Consider the following 23,693-nt stretch of genomic DNA (forward strand, 5'->3'; position numbering starts at 1 on the left):
GCACCCCCAAATTATGTCACAAACACCTAGCCCTGCACTCTTGAGGCAGAGTGAGTAAGGGATTCTGGTGAGGTGAATCCTTTTAATCCATAAACAGATTATCTACTTCCAGACCTGGCTGATCCTCAGGGTTACCTATGACAGAGATGGGAAAGGAAGGCAGCTTTTAAATATGGGCTGTGGGGGGCCTATATGATTTAGGAATCAGAAATTCCTATTGAACTCCCAAATCGGCATTCTGTAAGATGAGAGGCAAGGCGAATCTGATCACCAGGCAGCCACCAACGCGGGTGGGAGCGGGAGTAAGGGTCCACTGAGCCAGAGGCATGGGGGCAGGGATCGGTAGCAGCTTAGCCAGACTACCACACTGCAGGACTGAGGTCTTTGAATCTCCTGGCCCAGAGCCCAAAGTAGCTGCTGCCTGCAGTTGCTCTTGCGGTGTTGCCCCAGGACCCTGGGCCAGAGATCAAGTGCCTTAAGTCTAGGTAGCACATCCCTAGGTCCATCTTTATCTCTGGGCCAAGGATACCCTTTATCTGCCCTTGAAATGCTGGGTGCTTAGCGTGGTGTATTTGAAACTTGAGCATGCACAGAAATCTCCTGTAGTGTTGGTTAAAATACAGATTTCTGGATCCCATTACAGAGTTCAAGATCAGTAGAACTAGAGGGGGACCCAGTGATCGACTTTTCAGGTGCTGCTGCTGCTGTAAGTAAGGCAACCACACTTAGAGAACCATTGTTTTAGTCTGCTTTTTCTCAGTCTATTTATCTTATTTTATTTTTTTTATTTGTTCTTTTTAGATATACATAACAGTAGAGTGTATTTTGACATATTATATATACATGGAGTATAACTTATTCTAATTAGGATCCCATTCTTGTGGTTGTACATGATCTCAGTCTGTCTTTGATAAGGAGGGAAAAGATATTGTAGTATCTAGGGCATATGACATGGGATGATATGGCTGACAGGTTGAGGCCCAGGAGTGAAAATCTCCTCTAGAAAAGTGATGGGATCTCTGAAAGTGGCTCATTCCTGTTTTCTAAGGAAAGAGCATGGCCTCAAGATAAGGGAGAGGAGGCCATGACTCCAGCCAGACCACACTTCTATGGGGAGTTTGGCCTCAGAAAAATAGAGAAGTGCTTGCCATCATTAGAATGTTCCAGGGTTCCAGGTTTTCAGCTCTTGCAAGGAAGAAGTCCAGAGAATTCAGGACAAAACTAGGCACTGGTTCTTCTGTTGGTCCCAGTTTGTTTTCCTAATTTTAAAAGAATATGTATGGATAAAGGGTTCACGGTATGTGTGGTATTGGTGCAGGGGAATAGTCCATAGAGAAAGAGGCCCTGACATTGGGCTGGTGAGGTCTAGGCCTGCTCCCTCCTCTTCAGATCACATCTCAACATTATAACTTTGTTGGCAATTAGGAATTTCTGTCATGTTTTTATGCGCTCCTTCCTCCATAAGAAGACATTTTAAATTATATTTTATAACTATTGGTATAAAGATGGATGCAATTCAGGCTGGATTTGTTATCATATACTTATTATTATGTTTATTTTTATTCTGGTTATAAAAGAAATTAAAGTTAAAACATTCTCATAACCCATAAAATTATATGGGATCAAGAAATGTGGCTAATGTGAAAAATGTACCGGTAAGTCAGCATTGCTCCTGAAAGGATAAGGAAGCAGGTCATGCCTCTTTCCAGCTGTGACTTTTTTTAAGCCTCTCTAGGAAATCTAGAGAGGGGTTTGGGATGAGGATATTTATCCCTGAGTCAAGTTCCACATCTGGAATGAAACTGGTTGGCCCCTTAGCACACCTACTAAAAAGTCTGTCCACCCAAAAACTGGGTAGAAAAATCCAGACAATTAGGTTACCAGCATCATCTTATCTTAACAGCTGGCCTTTCTAACTTATTTTCTTTACCTGAAAATCCAAATTATTCCGTGAAATCCAATTGATATAAACCAAGCAAATGCATATTTAGACTATTCTTGTCTGCTGCTATACAATGACTTAAGTTCCTAATATCTTTCTAGAATTTCTTTAAAGCAAACACTGTGATTAATATTTTATACCCTCTTCTGAACCTATTTTTTTTGTTTTTATTTTTTTACTTCTCATGACAATATGCAGGGATCTTCTTTATCCTTTCTTTCCTAAACATCCATATAGCATTCCCTTTTAAGGATATAGTGATACAATTTACAACTGAAGGCATCAGGTTTGTTTTCTGTTATTGTTATCACAATTGTTATCTGCAATGAATAACACTGTATACACGATATTCATCTGTGTACGAATGTACCCACAGAAGAGTTCTCAAAAGTGGAGTTGCTGGGTCAAAGTTTACATGGATTTGTACTTCTAATATACATTGCTAAATTGTCCTTCATGAGAATTGTGCCAATTGACATTCCCACCAGCAATGTGTAAGGACAACTGTTTGCCCTAGTACTGAAGCACCTTATCACTCCCCACCCCCTACTTTGATGGGTGAAAGTCATCAGTTTATTTTAATTTGTTTTTCTTTTATTAGGGAGATTCAGCCTAAAAGCCATTTGAATTTCTCACTTGTGAACTGTCAATGCAAAAACATTGAAGGTGGGGCTTTCTCTGGCTCTTAATTGGTTAAAGTCCCCTGAATAGGAAGAAGAGGTAGAATCTGGTTTTAAAAAAGAGATGAGGGTTTCTTGAAGCCCTGGGAGCAGAGCTCACTAATCAACCTGACAAGTGGAGATAATCAGGAACACAGGTTCAAAGTTCAGGAGTCATCTACCAACATTTTTTTTCATATAAAATATTTAGCACTCTCTAATGCAAAACATAGAATAAAAATATGCAAATATAGTTCCAGCGTGTGTCTTCATCCAACAGACTTCCCCACTAATTATAATAAATTATATTATGCATACATATTTTAAAATTGTGGTTAATTTCTGGATTCTGATTGCTTTGAAATTCAGTCACCCCAAATTGACATTTGATCAACCTTTTTCTGTATTTTTACCTACAAACACACAGGAATTTTACCACAACAGCTCAAGTAGTGACATATGCTGGCCAATCACTTTTCATGATTTGAACAAATAACTTGGAGGAAACAAGGGGATAGATTCAGCTTAGCATCAGTTTCACAGGAGAGAAAGCCATAATGTTTTGGTTAAGGATCTAAATAAAAATGATGCATAGGAGAAAACAGAGGAAAACAAGTGTACTGCAAATGTGCAGCCTATGGCAGTTTAGATCTGCTCTGATATTTATTTTCACTCCTGGAGACCCAATAACCTGTTTTCAATGATAAATGTCATACCATAAGCCATCATGTATTCTCTCTGAATAATCAAAAGTCACAAAAAAGAAATCTTGATGACAATATGAGTGTTTTACTCCAAATCACTTATAATTATATATTAACTCTTCTTAATTTTTTAAATACCTAATTTATTTAAGAGCCTGAGTGCATTGGAATTATAACACAGTTCGATATCAGATAGCATCCCCTCTCTTTCTCTTTCTCCCAACTCCCGCCCTCCTCCCATCAGAAAGACATGATAATGAGAAACTATTCCAGCAGGAGGAGCTGGTTTAGAAACAAATGGATTCCATGGCAACTCCTGACTCCACATGACTTCTAATAACCAGCATTTCAGTTGAAAATTGTCTGTCTGATATTCTGTCCAACGCTGGTGCTTTATGTGGGGTTTTCCCTAGTTTACATCTCAGAAACGAAGTCTTAACCTCCAGTTTCATGAATAAGCAGCAGCAGCAGAGATATGTCACCACCTGTAAGCATGATGTAGCTAGTGATTTGTCAAGTATTTCTGGTTCCAATTTTCAGACTAGCTGATAGAGATGAACACTGAATGAGAAATGTCCAGAGCTGGTACCACATAGTGTAGAAATCTGGGAGGTGTGTTCCACTGCAAATTGACAGGGAGAGTCAAATGTTCTCATTCCTCTCCAGACCATGCATGGATAAGGCCCTTGATGGCAGGTTGTGAATGTTGGGCTTCTAGTCACAGACCACTGAACTGGAAGATGAAAACTAAATAAGGACAAAAATCATCCAAAACTATTTGATTTTGTCCTAAAGAAGAATGATCTGCTGGCCTCCCAAGACATATTGGCACCACTGTCAGAAGTCAAAAGAAATTTGTACCAGGACAGATTTGTAAAACCTCACGTCTAACTATTTTATAATTCTTCACTGTGACCCAGAAATAAATTGTCACTAGTGAGTCAAGTGATTGCTCTTGGAAACACTGCAAGTCAATGATGGAGTATGGTACAAAGGTAAGGCTGAGCTGAGTTTGCATTCCTGAGCTCTTTCCATAGTTTCTGGGTCCACTCAGGGAGCATGGGCCTCAACTATAAAGAAAAAGACTGGAATTCAGCCCTGGATCAGTCCCGTGTCCCATGCACAGAGTATGACATTTTCCTGTTTGTACAAAAGCACTGTACAATCTAGCACCAGCCCAGCTGATGCTACCTTTGATGATTTTTTTTTAAGTTTGTGTGAAAAATGCCAAGGAGAATTTACCATAGTACATTGGAAATAACTATGTAGTGGCTGATGGATAACAAGCAAATAACATTTTTACCCCACCATGGGATTGAAAGAACAGAAGGTATATAGCAAATTTGCTTAGTGAGGGCATATTCCAGAGAAAGTGGAAGAATTAAAAAGGAATGTTTCTTTGAGGGAGAAAGAGATGAACATGTAGAGGTGGGAAGCATTGAAAACAGTTTTACAAAAATCTTCTCATCAACATGTACAAAATGGTTTAAAACTCAATTGATCAAGTTTAGAGGAAAATGCTTTAAAATAGCTGGATATATTTATTTTGAAATATTATACAATCAGATTGTGCATTTAAAAAATAACTTTAAAAATCACTCTGCTTTGACTAACTGAAAATATAAAGAGATGTATGAACCTAGTGTAGACTCATAATATTTAATAATGATATAAGCTATCCATTCTTCAATGGTCAGCAATGCTGTGGTTTATACAGAACCTTCCCATTTTTTTTAGAATGAGCTGAAACCTGACCAGTGAGACCAGTTCTTCAGTGTCTATGAAGTAACCTGAATGTGGTAGGTGCTCACATTAGGAGAAAGTGCTTACCCCAGTTCCCAGTTGTCCTGTGATTTCTGCATGGAAGGAGTTCATTAAAGCTTCTGTGAATTTGTAATCTACTACATTCCTGTGAATAAAAGAACAGATGACATCTTCCTAAGTTGGCAAAAGGGAAGGCTGAAGAACAGAGAGCTGTGAACCTTTTTTAGAACCATAATGGAATAATCTTCACTCAGTTAAGGATTCTCTGAAAAGTAAAAAAGACCAAGTAAAAAGAAATTAGATATATTGAAATTAGAGTAACCAAGGTTGGGAGAGAATAGCATCCCAATAGAAATTAAGGAAGCAGAAACATCTCTTTCTGAAAGGTGCTTAATAGTTAGCATTGATTTCTTTTCTTTTTTCTTTTTGTTTTTGTTTCTATTTTAGTCAGCTTTTTCACTGCTGTGACTGAAAGACCCAACCAGAACACAGGTAGAGGAGGAAGAGTTTATTTGAGGGCTCATGGTTTCAGAGGTCTCAGTCCACAGACAGCCAGCTCCATTCCTTGAGATTTTGAGGTGAGGCTGAACATCCTGGCAGAAGAGTATGGTGCAGGGAAGAAGCTCATGTGATGATCAGAAAGGAGAGAGAGAGAGAGAGAGAGAGAGATATTCCACTTTCCAGATACCCTACAGTCATGTCCCCAATGATCCACCTCCTGCAGCCACATCCTATCCATCTTCAGTTACCACTCAGTTAATCTCAGCTAATCTTATTAATTCACTGATTGGTTTAATTAAGAGTCCCATAACCCAATAATTTCTCCTTTAAACCTTTTTACATTGTTTACATATGAGTTTTGGGGGACCCCTCACAGCCAAACATATAACATAAGGTTTTGCTAAGTTGTTGAGGCTGACCTCAAACTTGCAAACCTCCTGTCTCAACCTCCTGAATTGCTGGGATTTCAGGAGTGTGCCACTTCTCCTGGTTTGGCATGGATTTCTTGAAGCTTTTTAAACTTCTTATTTTGAAATAATGACAGACTTACAGAAAGTTTCAAATAAATACACAGAGAAGTCCAGTACACCTTTAACCCAGCCTGCTCCATTGTTAACATCTTGTATAACTATATTGCATATAAATAACAGAAAACTGACATTGGTATAATACACAGGGCTTATTGGTTTTCTCTGGTTATATTTGCACTCGTGTGTGTGTATGTGTGTGTGTGTGTGTGTGTGTGTGTGTGTGGTTTTATGTGGCTTTGTGACATGTGCAGCTTGGTGTACCATCAGCACAAGGCTCCCTTATACTACCTCTTTACAGCCACACCTGTACCTTTCCCTCTGTCCCCATCTCTAATCTCTGGTAACCATAAATCTTTCTTCATTTCTTTAGTTTTATTATTTCAAGAATGGAATATAGAAAAATGGAATCCTAGGTCACTGTTTGAGACTGAAGTTTTCACTAGGCATACCCCCAGAGAGTCACCCATGTTGTTATGTGTTTCCATATTTCTTCCTTTTTGTTGCTGAGTGATATTCAAAGGTATGGATGTTCCACAGTTTGTTTAATCATTTACCCACTGAAGGCATTTGGGTGTTTTCCAGTTTTATAATTCGTAAAGCCGCTAGGAGCATTGTTGTACAAGTTTCTGCATGAATGTCAGTTCTCATTTTTCTGGGACAGATGCCCAAGAGAGCAACTGCTGGATCATATGGGAAGTCCCTTGTTTTGGATTTTAAAAGAAATGGCCAAACAATTGCTATCACCATTTTTCAACCCTACCAACATGTTTGAGTGACCCATCTTCTCTACATCTCCACCAGAATTTGGGCCACTGCTGTTTTATTTTAGCCATTCTGATGTGTCTGATATTGTGGCATTACTTTGCACCTCCCTAATGACTAGTAATATTGAATATCTTCTTAAGTACTTATTTGCCACATGTATGTCCCTTTTGGTAAAATGTCAGCTCATGTTTTTGTGCATGCTCTAATTGGATCATTTGTCTTTTTGATTTTGCTGTTGAGTTTTGAGATTTTTATATATATACATACAAGTCCTTTTTGAAATTTGTAATTTGCAAATATATTCTCTCTGTATATAGTTCATCTTTTCATTTCCTTTACACTGTTTTTCATGCAGCAAAAGTTTAAAGTGTTGCATGATATCCAATTTTTCATTTTTGAAATTGACTTTTTAAAAGTCTTAGGACAACATCACCCACAAAGGTCATACACCAGCATAAAACCACAGCCCCATGAGGCTGTTTCCATAATTGCAATAGGAAAAGGAATGGAATCCCAATTCAACTGACATTTATTGAGCGTCTACCATGTACTAAGTACTACTGTTCTGGGCCCTTGGAATTTTTCAGTAAGCAAAGCAGCAAAGCCTATTCAAGAGCCAACTAAACCCAAAAGGAACATAGTAAAAACATAATAAAAAAGTAAACTACATAACAAGTCAGAGGGTTCTAAGTGCTGCAGGTAGAAAGAAAGAGTAAGGGGTACATGGTGTTGGTGGAGAAAGTTAGCAGTATTAAGCAAGAGTGTTCCAGTAAAAAGATGCCATTTAAGCCAACCTGAAGGAGGAGGAGTTGGTCAAGTGACTTTCAAGATGCAGGGAACTGCAGGAGCACAGACCCTGAGGTTAGGGTGGGCTTGGAGTGTTCATAGGATAGATGGATCAGAGTGGAGATGGGGGAATTTGAGAGAAGAGGTCACACTTCGTGTGGATTTTACTTTGAGCAAAATAAGGACATGTGGCAAGGTCTTGGGCAGAGGGCTAAAAATATATGACTTGGTTTTAATAGAGTAACTCTGGCTGTGTTTGAAAGGGGTCGGAAGGGAAGCAGTGGGACTGCTATGGGGATCCAAGCCAAAACTTTAGCAAGGGGATAGTGGTAGAGGTGGTGACAAGTGGCTGGATTTTTGCACATATTTGAAAGTAAATACACCAGTATTTTCTGATGAACTGGATTTGGTATGAAAGAAAGAGGAAGAAGAAAGACTCCAAGATTAAAGGTAAAACAAAATAAAAAAATTCAAAGTTAATGAGAAGGAAAGGGAGGGAGGAAAAGAGAAATGGAGCCAATGAAAAGGCAGCTCAGTCTTTGTATGGGGCAATTTATCAGTATTATTTAAAATTTAAAATTAAAATATACTTTGGTTCAACTATTGTTTAGAGAAATCTGTCCTTCAGAGATACTTGCCCATGTGCACATTTATATGTAAAAGGACTTGCTATAGAGCTGTTTGTAATAGTGAGAAGCAGAAACAACCTCAACATAGAGCATTCGGGGAAAGTTTTTTACATTATATAAACTATAAACCACCAAACTATAAACCACCATGTCCCATGAAACTAAGTGACATATATCTACACAATGCTCTCCAAGGTACATTGTTAAATGAAAAGAAAGCAAGTAGTGGAGTAATATATGAACCAGTTGAAAAAATTACATACACAGTTGCTTCTTCACATATATGTAAACACCTAGGCACAGGTCTGGAGTGACACAGAGGAAACTCTTCATAGAACAAGGAATGATGAGAGAAAACATCTATTTTTATTTTCTTAATATGTTTAAACCTTTATTGAATGCTGTTTCAATGAAACACATTGAATGAGATTATTATATCCATTTTTTTAAAGTGGAAGTTTTTTTTTTCCTAGTTAATCAACTAAATTATTCACTACCTTCCTTAGAGGTCCAAGGAGGTCCTGGCCTCACTCTGAGGAGCATCCCTTCCCTGGTTAGGGATTGAATGTGGGTTGGCTGGGGTCTCTGATGGCCAAGGACATTCTATTCAAAAAGGCTCTGGAGGAACTGAAGATATACCCTCAAATAAGTTGTGAGCCTACCCTGGAATCCTGGACCACTTTGGCACTTTCTGTGTTTTGTGGCAGATAGAGATAAGACTTGGAATGCAAAGAACTAGGCTCCAGACTACCTCTCCCCTGAGGCTCCTGATCATCTGTTTCCTCATCTGTGAAATAAGGGATAAGAGCCATGGTCCCAGGAGAGATGGTGCTAGAACGGCTTTGCAGTGGTGGTGTTGGTGGAGGGGGCTGAGATCTCAGGCTGCTAGGGCTGTCAAAGTAGGAGTGTCTTTCTCACTCCAGCCAGGGGGTGCTATGTTGTAGGACCTCTATAAATATGTAAATAAATGCATTTGCTGCAATTCTAGGAGGTATTTTTTCAGGCTAATCTAAGTATTTTGTGGATTTTTTTCCCAAGGTAAGTTTTTGTGAAAATGGTCTTTCTGGATCCATTTAGGTTTCTTCTTTTCTTTCTTCGAACTTCACTTTCATCTCCATCCCCAGTGGCACTGGTTTGCAAGGGTACTCAAGGACAGAATGCCAGCAGTCCAAGTTTGCCACCTATAGGTGGACATTTTCATTACAAGAGTTTCCCTGTGGCTCAGATAGTGGACTAAAGAAGCAAACAAAAACTAACTGCAAATGAACAAACAAACAAAAAAGGTCATGCTCAACACTCCTCCACGAACTCAACATCAACCTTACTCTCCACATTTCTGTTTTCATTATCCCATTTTGTTTTCATTATCCCATAAGAATTTATATTAATTAGGGTCACTAGCAATGATTTCTCTGACTACAAATCCGTACAACTTTTGTTATATGAAAATTCATCTAAATGTTTTATCTTTTCCTGTTAGGATTTTATAATACTATTTCTTCCCTCCCCTTTCCCCTGACACTGTGCCTGGTTCAAATGATCTATTTCTTTAAAAAACAAAAGAACATGCCTATCACCCTGCCTTGCTTCTTATAGTACAGGTGGTGAAGCATGGACCTTTGAGTTATCAATATCATTCACATGCTCTACTGATATTAGCCAATGGAGGAAAGAACCCAGGCCTTGTTTTACCTCTGAGCTTAATCATGGCCTAGTTCCTGAATATACATTTCCTCATCTGCTGTGCTGTCCTTTCTAGCTATAATAAGCTAGGCTCTATGGTCTAAATATAATTAAATCATAATAACTCACATTGATTAGTCCTTTTATATCTACCAGGCCCTGAGCTAAGCACCATCTTATTTGATCTGTTTGACAAAACTGAAGTAGGTGCCACTATCACAAGTAAGAAAACAGAGAAATATGGAGTCTTCCCCAACTTACAAGGAAATGCATGCTAGGGCCAGAATTTGAACAGACAATCTGACTACTGAGCCCACTGAGCCTTGAGTCACTGTAATGTGTATCCTGCTAAGTGTTATCCACTTTCATATATCCTGTGGATGTCTACCCATGTATTCCAATAATGCTGTCACTGCTACTCTTGGAGTACTGTTTAGAGTAATAGAGTAGTTCAAACTAGTGAGCTAATTTGAATCAAACAAGAAAGTTGGCTTTATTTGTGTTTGGATGATGCCAAAGTAAGCAAGCGTCTTAGCCAACTGATGTTCTCTTTCTCTCACTCTTTCTTTCTTTCTAAAGCTATGCTAGGGATTGAACTCAGCCCCAACTACTGTTTTTTGATCTATCTACATCCCACATATATCAAGCTCCTAATGATCTATATAGAAAGAGACAAAAGACATGGGTCTGCAAGACAGCATGTGCTGGGTGGGGGAGCTGTGGGAACTCTTGAGGGTCAAGAAAGGAGCTACCTCCCAGGCAAAGTGCTCATGAAGGAGGAGTGGAGCACAGCAGAGAGAGTGTGGCATGTGAGAAAAGTGAAGAGTTGGGGAAGTGCAGTAGGTATGTTTAACCAGAGAGGAGGGTTTGTCTCTGGAATCAGTGAGAAAGAACATGGAAGTCTTGTGCACCAGGCCAGGTAGTACAGAATTCCCTTGGGAATGAGAAACTTCTCTAAGCAGGGGTCTTGGGTGGCCTGCTTGGATCTTCACTTATCTTTTCTCACTGAGCTCTTAGATAATGTCCTTGATGCTTAAGGGACTACCCCATCACCCCATTTCATGGCTGTTCACATTTTCTTATAGCATAGAGCCCTTCACATAACCCAGACCTGTATTAATATGCCACACACATGTGCCTACTGGTTGTTTGCTTTAGGACACTCAGATTCAGCATGTGCTGAGTGGGTTTCTCATTTGTTCATGGTCCTAACATAATGGAGGACAACAGGATCAACTGCTGAAGGACATTGTCAGATCCTCATCCCTTCTTCCTTTCACAGACACCACCAATCACCAAAGCGTATCACAGATGCATCTTCCATGGTTAAAGCACACAGACTTTGGGGTTGAAAAGATTTGAGTTTGGATCCTGAATGTCATTATTAGTTGTGAGGCCTTGGCCAATCTGATTAAGCCACATTTTCACCATCTATTAAATGAGCAAAATGCCTACCTTACTTTCTTACCCACAGAATTAAATGAGCTATATGTAACAGAAACTTGAAGTGATATTATGATAATTGTCATTTTCAATACTCAGAGAGTGTTTATTAGATTGAAGGTTTCTGAACAATCTCATGGTAGCTAAGAGCTCTTCTCCAAGGACCTCCTACATATCCATTTTGTACCCTTTCTACTCTGCAGCTCTGTGCCTCAGATGCTGAATATATACAGAGTCCCAAAAGGAAAACTGGACTTCCTCTAGCTTCTAGTTTGGTTTAATCAGTGGGCATCCAATGAAGAATGGAGGAGGGAAAGTTTTGACTGTTTACTGACATGGTTTGACCACTTCTTTCCATGAACTTGACAATGGTCACATTCTTTTCTGGAACAACTCTGATGAGCAGCCCCTATCTATGGCTGCAGCACTCACCAGTTTAGGGAATCCCTTCTCTTTTCTTGCCTCATCAGGCCCAGGGCAAGACCCTACTGTTGCTGGTACACAGTGTTAGTTACTCTTTGGTGGTGCCCAGAACCCGGTCCCATTTCTGCACATAGTTCCTCCATTAAACTCATATCAGATAAACTTTGTGCACATGCTCATCAGTTTGGGTTAGAATTGGGCTAGAATGATGTACAAATGTCCTTTTGGAAAGGATCATCTGATGGTGGCCCACAGGATGGCTCACAGGGATGAAATCTATCTGGAGAGAGCTCTGGTGAGGGACTGGGCTAGAAGCAGCAGGCAGTGAAGTGAGGGAGGAGAAGAAGGGCAGGTGCAAATGTACTCTTTGCTGTGCAGCAGGCCTACTTCTGCTCCCAGCTACGTTGTCTAGAGGACACAACTGTTCACTGCATATTTCAAATGCCAAATGTCAGTTTTAGGTGACTGAAAGATAAATCCAAGAAATGGAACATCTGATAGGCTCCCATTGTTCCAATGAAAACTTAATCTTGTTTTGGCTGTTCTAGTCCTGTCTCAGGTCTAGGTGTAGTTGATGCTGTATTTAATAAGGACCCTAAAAGCCTTTGTTTCTCTTCCACCAGGATCAAACAAAAACTTAACCTCCATATTTCCAAAGTATTTCACAGATACATCAATTTAAGACTTCGAGGACTATGAGGGCAGGGACGAAACATTTGGGTTAGGCATTGTTCCCTCTCACCTCCCAGGCTCCTCCCAGGCCCCAGGCCACCATATTCTTACTTTACCTAAGCCCTGGGGGAAGCCCAGCTTGTTGTCAAGTTTAGAGAGATAAGGGAGCTTATGTATCAAGAAGTAGGTGGAACAATTTAATCTAGGTAGGTTGGAGAAGTGGGTAACTTGGTCAGTGCTCAGGACTGTCTGCATCTCATCAGAGTGCCACCCTATCATGGTCACCTTCACCATAACAAATTTGAGATTTGATTTAAATGAGACTTTCCTAGCTGAAGCATACTTTGCACTCTGTTCTTTTTCTTCTGGCTTTATATGCATCCATCCTACCCACCCTCTTCCTTTCTGGCAGAAGCAGAACCTGCCTGGGAAATATGTGGGCACAGCAGGAGCTACTGGGTGACTGGGTGGTGCCTACCTTTGTGTTTTCCACGTGCAACAGATTTTTCTCTCTTGTCTTCTTCCCTGGCTTTCACTCTCTATATTTCAAAACTAGGAAATGCATTGTAAGACTGCTCTAATCGATTCCTGGATTAAAAGATGGTCAGACAATGCTGTGATAATCTCAAAAGGAGAGTGAGACCCTGTCCCAAATAAACTCTTTCCTTTTTGTTTTTCATGTTTTGATCTTATGAGCCTCGACTAGGCTCAATTAAAAACAATGGCAACCTCTTCAAAGGGGAATACCAAGCCCTTTGAATGGGCTAATTCTGCTCCAGGTTCTTGCCATCTATCTGCCCTTGACAAGTGCCAGGAGAAGTCAACAGGTGGTTGTCCAAATATAAATGAAAAGGCTTAACTCTAAAACATTGCCGTCTGAGAGGGTTTTTAGAAGACTTTACTCTGTGGTTTTGGCAGTGACAGTGTGTTTCTTTGCCAGCAGGCAGAGAAATTTGACCTGTGTCTCTTGAGAGTTACAGATTTTCATCCCTACTATCACCACACAAGACCTATCCACCCTTTCACCTCCCCAATGAATCAGAAAACTCAAAAATAAAAAGTGAACAGAAAAAATAAAATAAAAGTGAACAGAGAGAAGGTAGGGGCCGAGGAAACAAAGGAAAGGGAAAGGTATGGCAACACTGAGTCTATATTTTATCCCTTATTAAAGACACATTTATACATGTAAAAAACAGAGGATATTTCAATATCTGAATCAATATCTGGAAGAAGAGAGGTATTTGCAAGCAGATTCATCTCAGTACAACTGTCTCCATGCTTACACTAGTGTGACACATTATTGGAGTTATATATAAAAACAATGTATATTGAAGTTATCATCAGATTCTCAGGTAAGGATAGAATAATAAAGCAACAAGGGAATATTAGAGGGAAAGACCATAGGGTATAAGCTTTGCAGTTTACCCTTAGTTTTCTTTGGTACTTTCCCTTTCAATGTCTCTGTTAGGCAGCAACCACCAGAGGCAGGTCTTATGACCCTACAGGAAAATGTTGCTTCTAGGCAAAATCCATTTTCCAAAGCAGATTCTGTTGGGTTTCAAAGTTGCAGCAAGTTTAACAGTAGCATGGGTCACATAGTAATATTATTGAGAACTTAGGGCTTCAATTATGAATCTAATGTTAGATTCTTCAACTTTCTGAGTGAGTGATCCATTTTAGACTATTTAGAATACTTTGTTTTCCATTTTGGTAAGCCATCCTAGGCATTTAATAATCTCAAATAACCACTGAAAAGGGATAAATATGACAGCTTTTTTTTCTTATTTGGAGACACAAAGCTTTGATTATTTAAGTAAAAGAACATAAACATCTGAGCTCAACTTATAAATGACCTTAAAAAGAAAAGTTATAGGAACCAAATAAAAATCCCCAGGTAAGCATCAGTAACAAAGGTAAAAACTCACATCAACAGTAGGCCAGTGTGGAGCCCTTGATCCTCCTTCTTGTCAGAGGGTGGAAAATCTTGACCCTCAGCCCTAAATATTAGGCTTAGGTCAGGGGACAGACCACCCAGCCTTAGTATCTGCCATCCCAAAGGTTCTGTGCAGACAGGTCACTTGTGCCTCCTGACTTAGAGTTGTCTTAGATGCCTCAGGCTCCTCCTCTGTGATATGGCCCAAGGGAACACACACCCAGTTTTAGCCTGATGCCAATTTCAGATGGGCTCATGACAGCTGACCACTCTACAACAGGCATCCCCGGTAGCCTGGGTAACTCCAGTGTGTTCCCAAACACTCAGCCAGAATCCCATCTTATCCTGCTACTGCTGCTGGAGGCTCAACATGGAGCAGGGAAGATGCTGTGCTTTCTTCTAAAAAAGAAAAGGGGCAGAGTTGGACCACAGGGAGGTACACAGATGCCTCCAATGAGTCCAGAAAGGACATCATTAGAAACAACTTTATCCTTTATCTTCCTATATGTACCAATCTTGTTCTTTCCCTAGAATATGGAGAAATTGTCAAAAGAACTGAGTCCTAAGCATGTATAAACACCATGAGTGTAGAAAGATTTTGTTCCTCAGCCCTTGTGATGGCACGACAGAGATTAGCACTCGATAACCTTGATGGTTGTGCACTTCTGAAGTAAGTAAAAGTCTCCTAATGAGCTCCTAAATTAGGTAAGCAAGGAGGCCCAGCTAACCTCCACATGCTATTAGCATCAGAAGCATGGCAAAGCTACAATTTAGCACTAATCTTAACAGCTTATGAATGCCAGAAAATGCTGTAAACTGAAGAATAAGTCTATCTAGCAAATCCGCAGTGTCCCCTCTATTAGCTAATTAGTTTTGTGAGCTCTAAGAGAACTAATTTTCTACATTAGAAAAGAAATAAATTACTGATCCCAGGTGAAAGGGGAAAAATTTATCATCAAGTCATAAATGTCTAATTAAAACTTTGAGAAAAGCAGTTAGCAAAATGAAGGCTATGATTTAAGCTGATTTAGGCTCAAAAAGAGAACAACTTTTTACACAGTTAAGTGAACACCATCCATTTGCTTCATTTGTGTGAAAAAGACTTTCAAAGTTCTCTTTGTGCACTAATTTCCAAATTGACTACTACAGAATCTCAGTATCATCTTGTTTTGGGCCAAAGCTATTTTTTACCTAAATTGATTGTGTCAGTTTTTTTGCCATTTCCAAAAATTAAATTCTGTCTCAAAGAATGTTTGTCATCACAGAGGGAAAACATTCTTTAGGTTTGAAAAGGAATTCTGCGAAGAAGTTTCAAAAGTAAGTGGGCAAGCTGGGCATAGTGGTGCATGCCTATAATCCCATGTTCTCAGGAAGCTGAGGCAGGAAGAGTGCAAGTTCAAGGAGAGTGTGGGTAACTTAGAAAGACCCTGTCTCAAAAAAAAAAAAAAAAAAAAAAGGTGTCAGGGGTGAGCTGGGATATAGCTCAGTGGAAGAGCACTTGCCTACCATGTGCAAAGCCTGGGTTTCATCCCCAGTACTGGAAAAGTAAAAATTTTTAAAAGTGCATAATAGTTGCATTGTTGAACTAAGAATAGCCTCTAAAATTATTGTTTTGAAGGAAATAATATTAATTTAATGTTATTTTAAACTTTTGCTAAAAGTCAAATTGATTTATAATTATTTCTTTTAAAACTAAGCATCTATATAATCAAATTCATGAAAGTCCTTTTTTATGTACTTTTTTCTAATAAGTTATACATGATAGTAGAATGTATTTTGACATATTATACATTTCTAGAGTATAACTTCTCATTCTTCTGGTTGTTCATGATGTAGAATTACATTGTTCTTGAAATCATATATGCACACAGGATGGTAACGTCTGATTCATTCTACTTCTTTCCTGTTCCCATTCCCCATACCTTCCCTTCATTCCCCTTTGTTTAATCCAAAGTACTTCCAATCTTCCCTAACCACCGCTTCCCTTATTGTGAATAAGCATCTGCATATCAGAGAAAACATTTGGCCTTTGGCTCATTTCACTTAGCATGATATTCTCCAGTGAAAGGAAAGTGAACACAAGAGATCTTTATTGCTGCAGTGCAGCAGAGGAGAAAAGAGAGAAAGAGAAGTGGGGGAGGCCCAGCTGGGGAAGGCTTTTATAGTCCTTGTGCTGTGTTGCCTAAATCTAACAGGGTCTCTGGGTTTGCAAGCTGCCTTATTGGCACAAGGCGGGTTAAGTATTCAGCCTTGAGCTGGGGCTTGGGCATTTGGGCTTGAAGCAAACAGGTGATAAAGAACCAGACAGAGGGTTTGAGAAGCCAGGTCATCCTCCAGCTAACTTTGTTTGGCATGCCCTGCAGACAACTTATTCAGCCTGTCTTGCACCTAACATCCAGTTCCATCCACTTATGGGCAAATGCCATAATTTCATTCTTCTTTATGGCTAACAAATATTCCATTGTGTATATATACCATATTTTATTTATTCATTCATCTGTTGATGGACACCTAATCGCTTCCATTGTTTAGCTATTGTGAATTGAGCTGCTATAAACATTGATGTGGCCGCATCACTGAGTATGCTGATTTTAAGTCCTTTAGGTATAATCCATGGAGTGAGATAACTGAGTCAAATGGTAGTTCAAATTTCAAGTTTTCTGAGGAACCTCAATACTGCTTTCCATATTGGTTGTACCAATTTGCAGTCCCACCAGAAATGTATGAGTGTACCTTATTAGAGTCATTTTTAATCAAAGGATTATTGTTGAAATTTATACAATTGCTTTTAAGATACTAGAAGAAAAGAGAAAATCTTTTTGCTTCTCCTTTAAAAAACACTGGCATGCTAAAGCTCTCCTTTTAAATTCTTTGTTCTTATGAAAAGATCTCATTTCATTTTCCATGTCTATAATTATTGGCTAAGAAAAATTATTTCCTTGCACTTATTTTCCATTTTATCTTTACTCTGTGTTCCTCAGCCTATTGAAATATATGATCTCTAAATTTTAGAGATTTTGACTGATTTTTAATTTCTTGAAATTATTTTCTTGTTGATAGATAGCTCTTAGGTAGCCAGGAAGGCGTGGGGTTCACCTGGAGTAAATAGAGATAACAAGCCCTAAACGAAATCAGGAAATGTCTGAAGTCCTAGATTCTAATTCACTTTTCAAGATCTCTTCTCATAGAATTTCCCAGTATCTATCAACTGTAGTAATATGGAAGCATCATTGCCCTCAGCTCTGAATTCGTCTTTTCCTATTCCCCTATCTTCACATGCCACCTTTGTCCTGTGTCTAAAACTTACATTGACATCTCTGGAACCACTGGAAAATTTTCAAAGCTCCAAAGTTTTCAGAAGGGCTGATTTAGAAAGCTGAATTGTTTGATGTGCATTTATAGAACTTTTCCACAGGTTTCCTATTCTTGTGGTGAAGCAATCAACATGGGTGAAAGGATTGCATAAAGCTCTGATCCTTGCTGAGTTATGAGATTATCACCTCTGCCTCACACACACAGGTCAGTATACTGGGGCACTTGGAGTGCAGAGGTTGGAGAGGTAGGAGGGTAGGTAGTGGTGGTTTCTTGGAAATAAACAGCATTCACTGGTCAAGAAGAAGCCACTGGGGTAGAGTTAGTGGGGTAAGCAAGGTGATTGTGACCACACAGCGGGGGAAGATAGGGTTCCAGGCAGGGAGGCCTCCATATGCCCTATCCTGGCTCTAAACTTCCAGAACCCCAAAGGGTGGGAGACCACTTTGGGTAGCCACTTTTCTTAATGCTGCAATGTTGAGGCCTGTGAGTTTTCCATATTTGAGTCTGACTAGCCAATCTCAAAGGTCAGTGTACCAGGGTAGATGCTACAGCTGAATTAGATATTTTGGGGTCAAAATTTCAAGTCTTGCCCTTACCATGTATTATTTGCAAGTAGAATTTTTGTGTGAGTGCTTTGTATCCTTGTGTTTAACCCTGTGAAAGGAGGTGTTATGATCTCATCATACAACTTGGAAACAAGATTCAAAGGTCTACGACACACAGGTAGGAAATGGCGGAGACATGGCTTCCCTCTAGGCCCAGCTCCAAGTCCTGTGCTTTTTCTGCTACCCATGGGTCTCGGTAAATGTTAATTTCTCTTCAAGAAGGTTCCTGAAAGTTTGAGACAATACGGGAGCAGGAGAGTGGGGGAACAGGCAACCCTGGTAATAATCTGAGGAAGGCACTGGTACTTTATGGGGACGTGCTGGCAAAGGAAAGATGTGTTTTCAAACCCGTCCTTAATACCAGCCAAGGTCAACCTGAGAACAATTTGCAGTGGAAAATTACACCCGGCAAATTCTACAGCCTGATCCTAATTAGGATCTAACCTTTTTCATTAGGTGAACTTTTTCTTTATTCCTTCACTGTAGAAAATGGACTTTAATTTGTTAGTGAAATAGCACATTAATATATGTAGCCTTATAATTTGTGGATGATCAAGAGAAAATAGTTTTTCATTGGAAAAATTGGGCTTTTATTTCTAACTTTCCTTTTTTTTATTCCTCCAAAATAATTAGTGCTTTAAATGTGTTCTTTCAGTCTTATAATAAAGGAGTGAAGAAGGAGACCACCTACTTCTTCCAGAGCCTTCTTTCATTTCTACCCGTGTGTGTAATCTTCGTGGCTTTGTGGTTTCAAATCAGGGATAGTTTATGTATTTCCCAGAGGACATTGAATGGCAGTCTCTGAAGTGGAGGCTGCAGCCCCAAAGAAACTTACAAATGAAATCAAGGCAGAAGCACATGTAGACAAGTGAGATAATAGGAAGTAAACATGCCCCAGAGAGTGCAGGTTTATAACCCAGATCTGACGCCACTCTTGGGGACTTATTTGCGCCTTTGGACTCTTATTTCATGGATATTTTGGGTAGGGAGGAGCAGTGATTATAGAAGTGCTAGAAGCAGACCAGATGCCCTCATTTCTCCCTATCTTCTCCTCTTCCCTTTCTAATCCCCCACAGGCTGCTTAGATTCCAGTCCGTGGCTCTTTATTTGGATGTGTTTGAAAATGATATGCTTCTGTGTTCTATCAACAGTAGAAAGAGGGCAGTTCTACTAAGGAACAACTCATTGAGCATTTAAGTGTCAGGCCTTGGGAATAAAAGATGAAGAAACCCTGCCCTGGGTGGATGACCCCCACTGGACCAGGAAGACCCACAGGCACTTTCAGCATCATGGGCAGGTGCCCAGTGGAAGTGCTGGGGAGAACAGGGAGTGGACGCTTGGCCAGTCAGAGAGATGCCTCTGGAATAGACTTGAGGACGAGAAAGGTCACAGGCAAGAAGAGGCCAAAGGCCTTCCAAGAGAGCTGGACCTGGACATGTGGGCAGCGTGAGGGAGTGGAGAGGAAGGCAAAATGTGAGGTCTCCAGCGGAGGCACAAGGCTGCTGGCACTAAGGCCTGGCAGGAGTCTCTGAAACCTGTGAAACCCAGAAGGTAAAAGGAGAGGGTTTCTTTAGTTTCTTAAGGCTTCCATTAAAACAAAACAAAACAACAACAACAACAACAAAACCAACTCCTAATTGGATGGCTTAGAACAACAGAAATTCCCTATGGCCTTACAGTTCTGGAGGTTAGAAGTCTGCTTTCAAGGAGTCAGCAACCTGGGGAGGAAGGATCCTTGTCTCATTGAGTTCACATCGCCCTTGACTTTGGCCTCAGTCTCCGCTGCCTTGTTCTCCTGGTGTCCTCCCGGTGTTTCTTCAGTCCATGATCCCTCCACACATGTCTGTCTCTGTGTCCAGACTTCGCCCTTTTTATAAGGACACCAGTCCCACGGGATCAGGGCCTCCCTGATGACCTGTTTGCACTTGATTGCTTCTGTTAAAAACACTATTTCCAATTACAGTTACATTCTGAGGTACTGAGAGTGAGGACTCCAACGTCCTTTTGCTGGGAGAGGAGTGGGAAGAAGACACAATTTCAACCATATTAGGTGTTAAAGGGGAAAATAACCCTGAGATTTTTTAAAGCATAAAACAAGCAAGACAAGACCTCTTTAACACCCCTCCACACTACCCCCCCCAAAAAACCCCACAACTTTTTTTCTGCCTAAAGCACAATGCAGGGTCTACCTTTGTTTTAATCATCCTCTATTACAGACTCATCCCTGGTGACCATCTTACTCAGGATGAGAGTTTTGTGGAGGACTTGAGGGCTTTGGGCAGCAGTTGGGCGATTTCCCCATACTGCAAACACTTTGGAGGACCTGTGCCTTCTCGGAGGAGGGTCTCCCCATGGACCCTCTTCATGGATGGAAAAATCACCCTTCCCCCTAAAGGTGTCCTTGGCAGGAAATGAAAGCTTTTCCCTTAACTCCCCATGGAATCCTCTCCCTTTATATACACAGCTCACGAACCGCTTGTAAAGGAAACACTACATTAATCTTTTTGCTTTGTTTGTTGGAAGCAGGCTATGATTTTGAGCATTTTATTCTTTTTAAAATGTTTTTATTAGTACATTATGGTTATACATAATAGTGGGTTTATTTTGACATGTTCATATCTGCATGGAATGCAATTTGCTCTATTTCAGTCTCCAATATTTTCTCTTCCTCTCCCCTCCTCCTTCCTCCGGTTCACCGCCTTCTACTCTACTGGGCTTCCTTTTATTTATTAATATTTTAATTAGTGCTTTATAGACATGCATAAAGATGGAATTCACTGTGGTATGTTCATATATGTTCATAGCATAATTTGATTAATTTCATTACGAAGTTCCTCCCTTCTCAAGTCCTTCCTCCCTCCTTCTCAATCCCCTTCCTCCACTCCACTGATCACACCTCTATTTTCAGGGGATCCATCTTGTATTCTCCCCCCTCATGTTTGAACATATTCTTTTATCCAACATTTGAACCAACATTTTTTTTTTTGTCATGCTGGTTACTGAACCTAGGGCCTCATGCTAGGCAAGTGCTCTGCCACTGAGCTGTATCCCCAGCCTGAAACCAACTATTTTCAATGGAAAATTACTGTGTAAGCACGAGGTTACCAAAAAAAAAAAATCAAATGGTGCAAAACATTAAACATTAAGTCTCTCCCTCCAGTCCCCTCCTCAGAAGCCACTGCTCATAAATTTTCTGTATAGCCTTGCAGAATTATTCTATGGAGAGCATTGAGTTCTTTAGACAATACACATTTAGTAGGGAACATGTTGTTAAATGAATAGCAGTCTGGGGTGGAGGATGTAAAATATTCTCCAGCAGTGTCTGTTAGACGTCAGGGACCGAGTTTTACCGAAGCACTCTTTGCCTGAAAAATACCTTTAATTTCCGAGATTCTGTTAGTACTTTGGTCTCCTTCATATCAGCTTTCCCACTACAGGAAGGCATTTGTCTACCTAATGACCTGCAGGCAGGAAGGATATTCTGTAACCTCACTTTGTTCTGTTGACCTTCACTGGAGCCTCAACTGATCGTTTTAAGAGAAGATGGGACAATGAGCATGATGAGTGCTTGAGAAAGCTCTATTTAAATGTTCATTTTCTCCTGTTAGTTTGTCTGTTTTAATCCTTAAGTACATTATTTTAAATCTGTATGCGTTGCACAGATCATTCTCAAGCACTTCCTATGTACAAGGTTGTGTGTGCAGGTGAGGAGACAAGGTAAACTTGTGCCTGAGAACCGAGGGCAGTCTCAGCAGAGGTGGTGGTGACTCAGCTGGGTGGAAACAGTGCAGGAAAGAGCCAAGGAAACCATCCAGGGCCGATTCTTATTGTCTTTTCTATTCTGAAGCATCTGCACAGTTCAGTTTCGGTCGAAGGTTGGACTTTGTATGTATTTCTTCTGTTGATGCATATGAGATGAAATATATTCTGAGAGGGATACGGATTGCTTCTAAAAATGATTCAAATGATGAAGGAATTTTATACGTGATCTTTTTGTTTTTTCTTGAATAAATCTTAAGTTGTGGTGAAATGGTGACTGAGGTGCTTTGACAAGTCTGACATCTCTTTAAATAGATCACCCATTTGGGTGTGCATCAGAACGTCAGCCATTCGAGGCAGTTCATTGCAGGGTGTTGCTATATTTGCATTTCTCATCAAAGCCGCCTTTTCTTTATTTAGCACTTTTATGTCTCAGTGAGGGTGGTGTTGGAGGTAGTGATGTTGGAGGTAGTTTGCGTCTATGGTTGTAGCTAAAACTGGGAAGTAATAATTTTCTGGGTTTTCTTTTCCTATCCACGTGATAGGAAATATAAAAACATAAAGAAATATGGTTAATATGAATACCCCAGGGAATACCATTTTACATCCAATATACTCTAAGGGAGGAATGATTGTTAATGTCAGCTTTAAAAGTCTGTAAATCAAAAATAGATGAGAACCTTGAAGACCTTTGTCACACCATGAAGCATTGTTAATTCATGTTAACATTTTAGCCACCCTGCTTTGCTAAGAGAGAGAATGCAGGACACATTCCTATTTCTTAGGAGATTCACTAAGAGACAGACACGGGCAGCCCAGTGGCTTCACTGTGTACCTTTGGGCAGCGCTTGCTGTGTCTCACTGGGAGAGCAGGGAAAGAGGGGCTCTTGACTCTTCTTCATGTGATTCCCAGGGAATTCTCCCGGAGGAAATCTCCCCAATCACAAAAATCACAGGAGTTACTGGGAAATTTTGCAGTTGAACCTTAGTTTAGAACAGCAGAAAAGCAAAGAGCATGCTAACCATGTCATCTTGATATATTTAGGGTAATTTTGAGAAACTGTTGCCCTATGTACCTCAACCTGGGTTTGAAATATGTTCTGTGGCTGCCTTTATTCTACAATTTCAGAATCACCTGCTGAGAAATAGGGGCTGGAGGTGTAGCTCAGTGGTACAGCACATGCTTAGCATTCACAAGGCTTTGAGTTCAATTCCAGCACCTCACCCCCCCCAAAAAAGTTATACTACTCTAGGCAAATCATAATTTCTTCTGTCTGATTTCTTTTGATTCCTGAGCTAAAATTTGAACTTGAATATTGGTTACCTATGTGCATTTTTTTTTCTGGTGGGGATTGAACCCAATACCTTATGCATGCTAAGCACATACTCTATCATTGAGCTACATCTCCATCCTAGCTATGTGCATTTTTATTAAATTAAAATGATAAGATCAGAAGTGAGGAAAATTTTGTTGCAGCAATTATTTGTATATTACGCATATAAAAGCTCATCAACTTAAAAATGAGCAAACTGTTCTATGTTTATACAGTGTAATAAACTAATTTTGTGTGAAAAAAAAA

General features: G+C 40.0%; 1 protein-coding gene across 1 annotated transcript in view; it reads right to left on the reverse strand.

Moving 5' to 3' along the window:
* Window positions 1–14,550, reverse strand: part of SIM1 (SIM bHLH transcription factor 1) — a 90,624-nt gene extending 76,074 nt beyond the window's left edge. The window contains exon 1 of the mRNA XM_081295843.1: window positions 14,427–14,550. The gene's annotated coding sequence lies outside the window, so the exon portion shown is untranslated. The remainder of the gene's footprint in view (window positions 1–14,426) is intronic.
* Between the last annotated feature and the right edge of the window lie 9,143 nt (window positions 14,551–23,693).

This window comes from Spermophilus citellus, assembly GCF_964194105.1.
Source record: "Spermophilus citellus genome assembly, chromosome: 5".
In the NCBI taxonomy this organism is placed as follows: domain Eukaryota; kingdom Metazoa; phylum Chordata; class Mammalia; order Rodentia; family Sciuridae; genus Spermophilus; species Spermophilus citellus.